Source organism: Misgurnus anguillicaudatus, chromosome 19 (assembly GCF_027580225.2).
Source record: "Misgurnus anguillicaudatus chromosome 19, ASM2758022v2, whole genome shotgun sequence".
Taxonomy (NCBI): Eukaryota; Metazoa; Chordata; class Actinopteri; order Cypriniformes; family Cobitidae; genus Misgurnus; species Misgurnus anguillicaudatus.
Genome location: NC_073355.2, coordinates 13417790 through 13426014, shown reverse-complemented (window position 1 = coordinate 13426014; position 8225 = coordinate 13417790).

Sequence of the window (8225 nt, the reverse complement as noted above, 5' to 3'; positions counted from 1 at the left end):
ACTACATTTCATAATTTCAATTTTTTGGTTTATATTTAATATTTAAGTACATTAAACATCTACTTAAGTAAAAAGTACTTTAGTACAAAATTTTTATGTAATTTTTACGTATTTCGGTATTTTATGTAATTAGGTATTAAATACATTTTAATATGAATGAATTGAGAATGAATTGGCTGTGAGAATTTTCATTCCTAAATGGCGGTCGCGCTACTGAAGCGCCATCTAGTGGCTGTTTCCAAAAACGAATCAGAGTTTCCCCTCTTGTTCTTCTATAGACCCTTGTTACTGGCATACAAAAACAATGAGGTGACAGTATACAGTTGTGGTCATAAGTTTGCATACATTTTCAAATTTTCCCACATTATGCAGGGTGTAAAAAAATTAAGAGGATATTGAAAATTAAAGGACTTCTTCAGCCAATTTAAATTTTCATATATTATTAAATTGGGTCACCTATGTAGGTAGAAGTGTGAAGTTATTTTAGAAATTGGTGCCTTCTAGGCCAAAAAAAGCCAGAAAATGTGTTTTTTGGCTCATATGGATTTTTCTAGACTTATTGATAATAATCATATTTTCATGCAGGTACTGAAATGCTGAGTGCATTCTACACCATATATTAAACATAATATTATATTACTACTTTTATAATGTTAGTTCCTGCACTACAATGGTACCACACTGCCCATAGCTGTACATATCTTATCTATATGGTTCTTGCTGAATATAAATATTTATTGTGTTTTTCTTATAATATATTCTGTTTATACACTACATAAATCAATATTATTTATACTACTATTAGGTTACTGCTACTAAATCGCACATATCTGTACATGTTGTTCATACATGCTTCATATTACAAATCCATATTTATTCTGCTCTTACAAGGTAACAGCTAATAAACTGCACACATTTATATTTTGTTTATATTACTCTAACCAACTTCTGTAAACAAACAGTATATTACTGTCTATCCTGCACCATATTTTTGCAGTTCTGGTTGGACACAAATTACACTTTGTTTTTTTTTGTACTTGTACTCTGCATAATGACAGTAAAGTTGAATCCAATCTAATTTCCTACCCTTTGCAAGAGATCCAAGCAGTGGGTCTTGAAGAAAAGCTTCATACCACACACCACACAGTTTGTAGCAGAACTCATCCAGAAGGCCATTGACAAAAGACTCAATCCAAACATTGTGTTCAACGTGCCAACCTCCTCACTTGCCCTGACACAGCCTGCGCTGCCACCCAACATTGCACCAGTGCCTAAACCATCAAAGGAGGCTGTCAAGACTTCTTTCAAAAGTCACTTCTGAGACTGACACTTTCTAATAATAATAATAATAATAATAATCACCTCTTCCGTGAGTCCTATTGCTGTGCCTAATCAGATTCTGCCACCACTCTTTATATTTATATTATTATATACTGTGTGTGTATATATATACACACATAATTATTATTATTATTATTTGCTTTGTTTTTATTTTGTGCGGGACATTTTTAGATGTAAATTATGTCCTTGTTTATTTTAATGTGTGCTTTTCACTGGTGGAACAATATTTTTCCTTTGTGAACAATAAAAAATACATTTCTTCATCTAACCCTGTCTTTTGTACACCAAAGTTATACATTATAGACTTGTGGAGGTGGAATGATTACTGTTACTCTGATTTAGCTTTCATTACTTACTTTACAAAATCATTTGGGTTACAAAATAAAGCCATGTTACACAATTTAGACATAAACTTTAAAAAGAAAATGCAAGAAGGCTTTCCTCAAATTGCAGTCACTGTTTCTCTAGGCAAATACTCTAATGTAGCAACAATAAGGACTATAAAACGAACCACAACCAATGTGAGTTTTAACTTTTTATTAAAAAACAAACAATTCACACTTATAGCTCATCCAGATCTTCATCCGTTTCTTTATAGCCGCTATATTGCCCGTGAGGAGCTGGATATCTATGTCTGATGTCCTGAACAACACAGGCAGGCAAAACAAGTCGGTGTCCTTTCCCCAGTCTTTCGCCTTGCAAAACCCATTCCATGAAATGACGATAGGATGTAAGTCGATATTGTCTAAAAACAGTAAGCACGACGTTAGCAATGCAAGCTATTTTCACATACAATAAGCTAACATAGTGTAAGTATAACAACCATAGCTCAGCTGATGGACGTGAAAAACAAAATACTCACTTTATACCTCCGTTTCACCTTCGGAATCCTGAAATAAGTTTCCAGGACTCGCCGTCCATGTGTGGATCAAAGCTTCGGTGCTGTGTTACACATACTGGCGGTGCCGTTTCCCCAGCAGATTCAGCCATTTCAAGAAGAAAATGGCATCGCTGAAATTCACTGACGTGGGCAGGCTCTTGGTTGGCAGGCTCTTGGTTGGCAGGCATGACGTGGGCAGGCTCTTGGTTGGCAGACTCTTGTTCGGCAGGGATGACCTGGGCAGGCTCTTGGTTGACAGGCATGACGTGAGCAGGCTCTTGGTTGACAGGCATGACGTGAGCAGGCTCTTAATTGGCAGGCATGACGTGGGCAGGCTCTTGGTTGGCAGGCATGACGTGAGCAGGCTCTTGGTTGGCAGGCATGACGTGAGCAGGCTCTTGGTTGGCAGGCATGATGTGGGCAGGCTCTTGGTTGGCAGGCATGACGTGGGCAGGCTCTTGGTTGGCAGGCAGGCTCTTGATTGGCAGGCATGACGTTGGCAGGCTCTTGATTGGCAGGCATGACATGGGCAGGCTCTTGGTTGGCAGGCATGACGTGAGCAGGCTCTTGATTGGCAGGCGTGAGGTGAGCAGGCTCTTGGTTGGCAGGCATGACGTGGGCAGGCTCTTGGTTGCCAGGCATGACGTGGGCAGGCTCTTGGTTGGCAGGCTCTTGGTTGGCAGGCATGATGTGAGCACGCTCTTGGTTTTGGTTGGCAGGCATGACGTGAGCAGGCTGTCTTGGTTGGCAGGCTTTTGGTTCGCAGGCATGAGGTGAACAGGCTCTTGGTTGGCAGGCATGACGTGGGCAGGCTCTTGGTTGGCAGGCATGACGTGGGCAGGCTCTTGGTTGGCAGGCATGACGTGGACAGGCTCTTGGTTGGCAGGCTCTTGGTTGGCAGGCATGACGTGAGCAGGCTATTGGTTTGCAGGCATGAGGTGAGCAGGCTCTTGGTTGGCAGGCATGACGTGAGCAGGCTATAGGTTGGCAGGTACTTTTTCCATTACCTGCTTTTCACTTATCTTTTACCTTTTTTACCTTAACTTACCTTTTTCACTTACCCTTTTTCACTTACCCTTTTTCCACCTACCTTTTTGCCAACCAAGAGCCTGCTCACGTCACGCCTGCCAACCAAGAGCCTGCTCACATCATGCCTGCCAACCAAGAGCCTGCTCACATCATGCCTGCCAACCAAGAGCCTTTTTTGACTTACCTTTTACCTTTTTTACCTACACTAAAGCGTGATTTATAGTCGTGCGTAGGTTCTACGCCGTAGCTACCTATCCGTAGCCTCTGCGCACCTCACAAAAAAATTAACAGCGCGTCAGATCTACGCGGACCCCAAGCGCTGTGATTGGTCCACCAGAACCCCTCCCATCAGGTAAAAAAAACTGTGTCATAGGTATTTCTGTTTGTGACGGTGAAAACAAAGAATGGCCAAGTTGAGGAGTGATTTAACTCAAACTGCATCAAAAGTCGCTCTTTATTTACTTTCATTATTGCTGGTCTTCTCAAATTATACACAACAAGTTGCTGTTTCTTCTTCGTTTGTGGGTTAACTTGCTAAGCTTCTTCTTCTTTCACGTTTGTGCTGCTACTGTGGTTACACGCGTGGATACTGCCAACCAGCGGTCGCGCGTGTTTTTGCACGTCGACGCGGACGACGACGCAAAAGTATAAATGAAAACCGACGCGGAACCTACGTACCTACACTTATCTGGCACCTTTTTTTTACCTTCACTTACCTCGCACCTTTTTTTACCTTCACCTATGTAACACTTACCTCGCACCTTTTTGTTTTTTGTTACCTTCACTTACCTCACACCTTTTTGTTTTTACCTTCACTTACCTTGCACCCTTTTTTTAAGTTCACTTACCTCGCACTTTTTTACCTTCACTTACCTCGCACTTTTTTTACCTTCACTTACCTCGCACCTTTTTTACCTTTACTTACCTTTTACTACTTACCTTTTTTCGTGAGTAAGGCATGACGTGAGCAGGCTCTTGGTTGGCAGGCATGAGGTGAGCACGCTTTTGGTCTTGGTTGGCAGGCATGATGTGAGCAGGCTCTTGGTTGGCAAGGATGACGTGTGCAGGCTCTTGGTTGGCAGCCATGACGTGAGCAGGCTCTTGCTTGGCAAGCATGACGCGAGCAGGCTTGTGGTTGGCAGGCATGACTTGAGCAGGCTCTTGGTTGACAGGCATGACGTGAGCAGGCTCTTGGTTGACAGGCATTACGTGGGCAGGCATGACGTGAGCAGGCTCTTGGTTGGCAGTCATGACGTGAGCAGGCTCTTGGTTGACAGGCATGACGTGAGCAGGCTCTTGGTTGACAGGCATTATGTGGGCAGGCATGACGTGAGCAGGCTCTTGGTTGGCAAGCATGACGTGAGCAGGCTCATGTTGGCATGCATTACGTGAGCAGGCTCTTGGTTGGCAAGCATGACGTGAGCAGGCTCATGTGTGCATGCATTACGTGAGCAGGCTCTTGGTTGGCAGGCATGATGTGAGCACGCTCTTGGTTTTGGTTGGCAGGCATGACATGAGCAGGCTCTTGGTTGGCAGGCATGATGCGTGCAGGCTCTTGTTGGCAAGCATGACGTGAGCAGGCTCTTGGTTGGCAGGCATAACGTGGGCAGGCTCTTGGTTGGCAGACTCTTGGTTGGCAGGCATGACGTGGGCAGGCTCTTGGTTGGCAGGCGTGACATCAGCATGCTCATGGTTTGCAGGCATAAGGTGAGCAGGCTCTTGGTTGGCAGGCATGACGTGAGCAGGCTCTTGGTTGGCAGGCATAACGTGAGTGCAAGCTCTTGGTTGGCAGGCATGATGTGGGCAGGGTCTTGGTTGGCAGGCATGACGTGAGCAGGCTCTTGGTTGGCAGGGTCGACGTTAGCAGGCTCTTGGTTTACAGGCATGACGTGAGCAGGCTCGTGGTTGACAGGCATGACGTGAGCAGGCTCTTGTTTGGCAGGCATGACGTGTGCAGGCTCTTGGTTGGCACACATGACGTGTGCAGGCTCTTGGTTGGCAGGCTCTTGGTTGGCAGGCTCTTGGTTGGCAGGCATGACGTGAGCAGGCTCGTGGTTGGCAGGCATGATGTGAGCAGGCTCTTGGTTTGCAGGAATGAGGTGAGCAGGCTCTTGGTTGGCAGGCATGACGTGAGCAGGCTCTTGGTTGGCAGGGACTTTTTTTCCACTTACCTTTTTTTACTTTTTTTTACCTTTTTTACCTTCACTCACCTCGCACCTTTTTTTACCTTCACTTACCTTGTACCATTTTTACCTTCACTTACCTTGCACCTTTTTTACCTTTAGTAAGTAGGCTCTGGCTTGGCAGGCATGAGGTGAACAGGCTCTGGCTTGGCAGGCATGAGGTGAGGAGGCTCTGGCTGTGCAGGCGTGACGTGAGCATGCTCTGGCTTGGCAGGCTCTGGTTTGCAGGCATGACATGCGCAGGCTCTGGCTTGGCAGACATGATGTGAGCAGGCTCTGGCTTGGCAAAGCAGCCACTGGACAGGCTCTGGCAGGCACAGGCCCAGGCTTTGCAGACACTGAGCAGGCTCTGGCTTAGCAGGCATTGAGCAGGCCCTGGCTCTGGCATGGCAGGGACTGAGCAGGCTCTGGCTTGGCAGGCACTGAGCAGGTTCTGGCATGGCAGGCACAGAGCAGGCTTTAGCTTGTCAGGCACTGAGCAGGCTCAGGCTTGGCAGGCACAGAGCAGGCTCTGACATGGTGGGCACAGAGCAGGCTCTGTCTTGGCAGGCACTGAACAGGGTCTGGATTGGCCGGTACTGAGCTGGCTCTGGCCTGGCAAGCACGACGTGAGCAGGCTCTGGCTTGGCAGGCACGACGTGAGCAGGCTCTGGTTTGCAGGCATGACGTGAGCAGGCTCTGGATTTGCAGGCACGACGTGAGCAGGCTCAGGATTTGCAGGCACGACGTGAGCAGGCTCAGGATTTGCAGGCATGACGTAAGCAGGCTCTGGATTTGCAGGCACGACGTGAGCAGGCTCAGGATTTGCAGGCATGACATGAGCAGGCTCTGGCTTGGCAGGCACGACGTGAGCAGGCTCTGGATTTGCAGGCACGACGTGAGCAGGCTCTGGATTTGCAGGTACGACGTGAGCAGGTTTGTTTTGTTTTTGTTTGTTTTGTTACCTTCACTTACCTCGCAACTTTTTGTTTGTTTTGTTACCTTCACTTACCTCGCACGATTTTGTTTATTTTTATACCTTTACTTACCTTGCACCTTTTTGTTTGTTTTGTTTTTGTTTGTTTTGTTACCTTCACTTACCTTGCACCTTTTTGTTTGTTTTGTTACCTTCACTTACCTTGTACCTTTTTGTTTGTTTTGTTACCTTCACTTACCTCGCACCTTTTTGTTTGTTTTGTTTGTTTTGATACCTTCACTTACATTGTACATTTTTGTTTGTTTTGTTACCTTCACTTACCTCACACCATTTTGTTTGTTTTGTTTGTTTTGTTACCTTCACTTACCTTGTAACTTTTTGTTTGTTTTGTTACCTTCACTTAAATCACACATTTTTGTTTGTTTTGTTACCTTCACTTACCATGTACCTTTTTGTTTGTTTTGTTACCTTCACTTACCTCGCACCATTTTGTTTATTTTTATACCTTCACTTACCTCGCACCTTTTTGTTTGTTTTGTTTTTGTTTGTTTTGTTACCTTCACTTACCTTGCACCTTTTTGTTTGTTTTGTTACCTTCACTTACCTTGGACCTTTTTGTTTGTTTTGTTTGTTTTGTTACCTTCACTTACCTTGCACCTTTTTGTTTGTTTTGTTACCTTCACTTACCTTGGACCTTTTTGTTTTGTTTTTGTTTGTTTTGTTCGCTTCACTTACCTTGCACCTTTTTGTCTGTTTTGTTACCTTCACTTACCTTGCACCTTTTTGCTTGTTTTGTTTGTTTTGTTACCTTCACTTACCTCGCACCTTTTTGTTTGTTTTGTTACCTTCACTTACCTCGCACCTTTTTGTTTGTTTTGTTACCTTCACTTACCTCACAACTTTTTGTTTGTTTTGTTTGTTTTGTTACCTTCACTTACCTCGCACCTTTTTGTTTGTTTTGTTACCTTCACTTACCTCAAACCTTTTTGTTTGTTTTGTTTGTTTTGTTACTGTCACTTACCTTGCACCTTTTTGTTTATTTTGTTACCTTCACTTACCTTGCACCTTTTTGTTTGTTTTGTTACCTTCACTTACCTTGTACCTTTTTGTTTGTTTTTGTTTGTTTAGTTACCTTCACTTACCTCGCACCTTTTTGTTTGTTTTGTTACCTTCACTTACCTTGCACCTTTTTGTTTGTTTTTTTACCTTCACTTACCTCGCACCTTTTTGTTTGTTTTGTTACCTTCACTTACCTTACACCTTTTCGTTTGTTTTGTTTGTTTAGTTACCTTCACTTACCTCGCACCTTTTCGTTTGTTTTGTTTGTTTAGTTACCTTCACTTACCTTGTACCTTTTTGTTTGTTTTGTTTGTTTTGTTACCTTCACTTACCTTGTACCTTTTTGTTTGTTTTGTTTGTTTTGTTACCTTCACTTACCTTGTACCTTTTTGTTTGTTTTTGTTTGTTTAGTTACCTTCACTTACCTCGCACCTTTTTCTTTGTTTTTGTTTGTTTAGTTACCTTCACTTACCTTGCACCTTTTTGTTTGTTTTTGTTTGTTTAGTTACCTTCACTTACCTCGCAGCTTTTTCTTTGTTTTTGTTTGTTTAGTTACCTTCACTTACCTCGCACCTTTTTCTTTGTTTTGTTTGTTTTGTTACCTTCACTTACCTCGCACCTTTTTGTTTGTTTCGTTACCTTCACTTACCTTGCACCTTTTTGTTTGTTTTGTTTGTTTTATTACCTTTACTTACCTCGCACCTTTTGGTTTGTTTTGTTTTTGTTTGTTTTGTTACCTTCACTTACCTCGCACCTTTTTGTTTGTTTTGTTTGTTTTGTTACCTTCACTTACCTTGTACCTTTTTGTTTGTTTTGT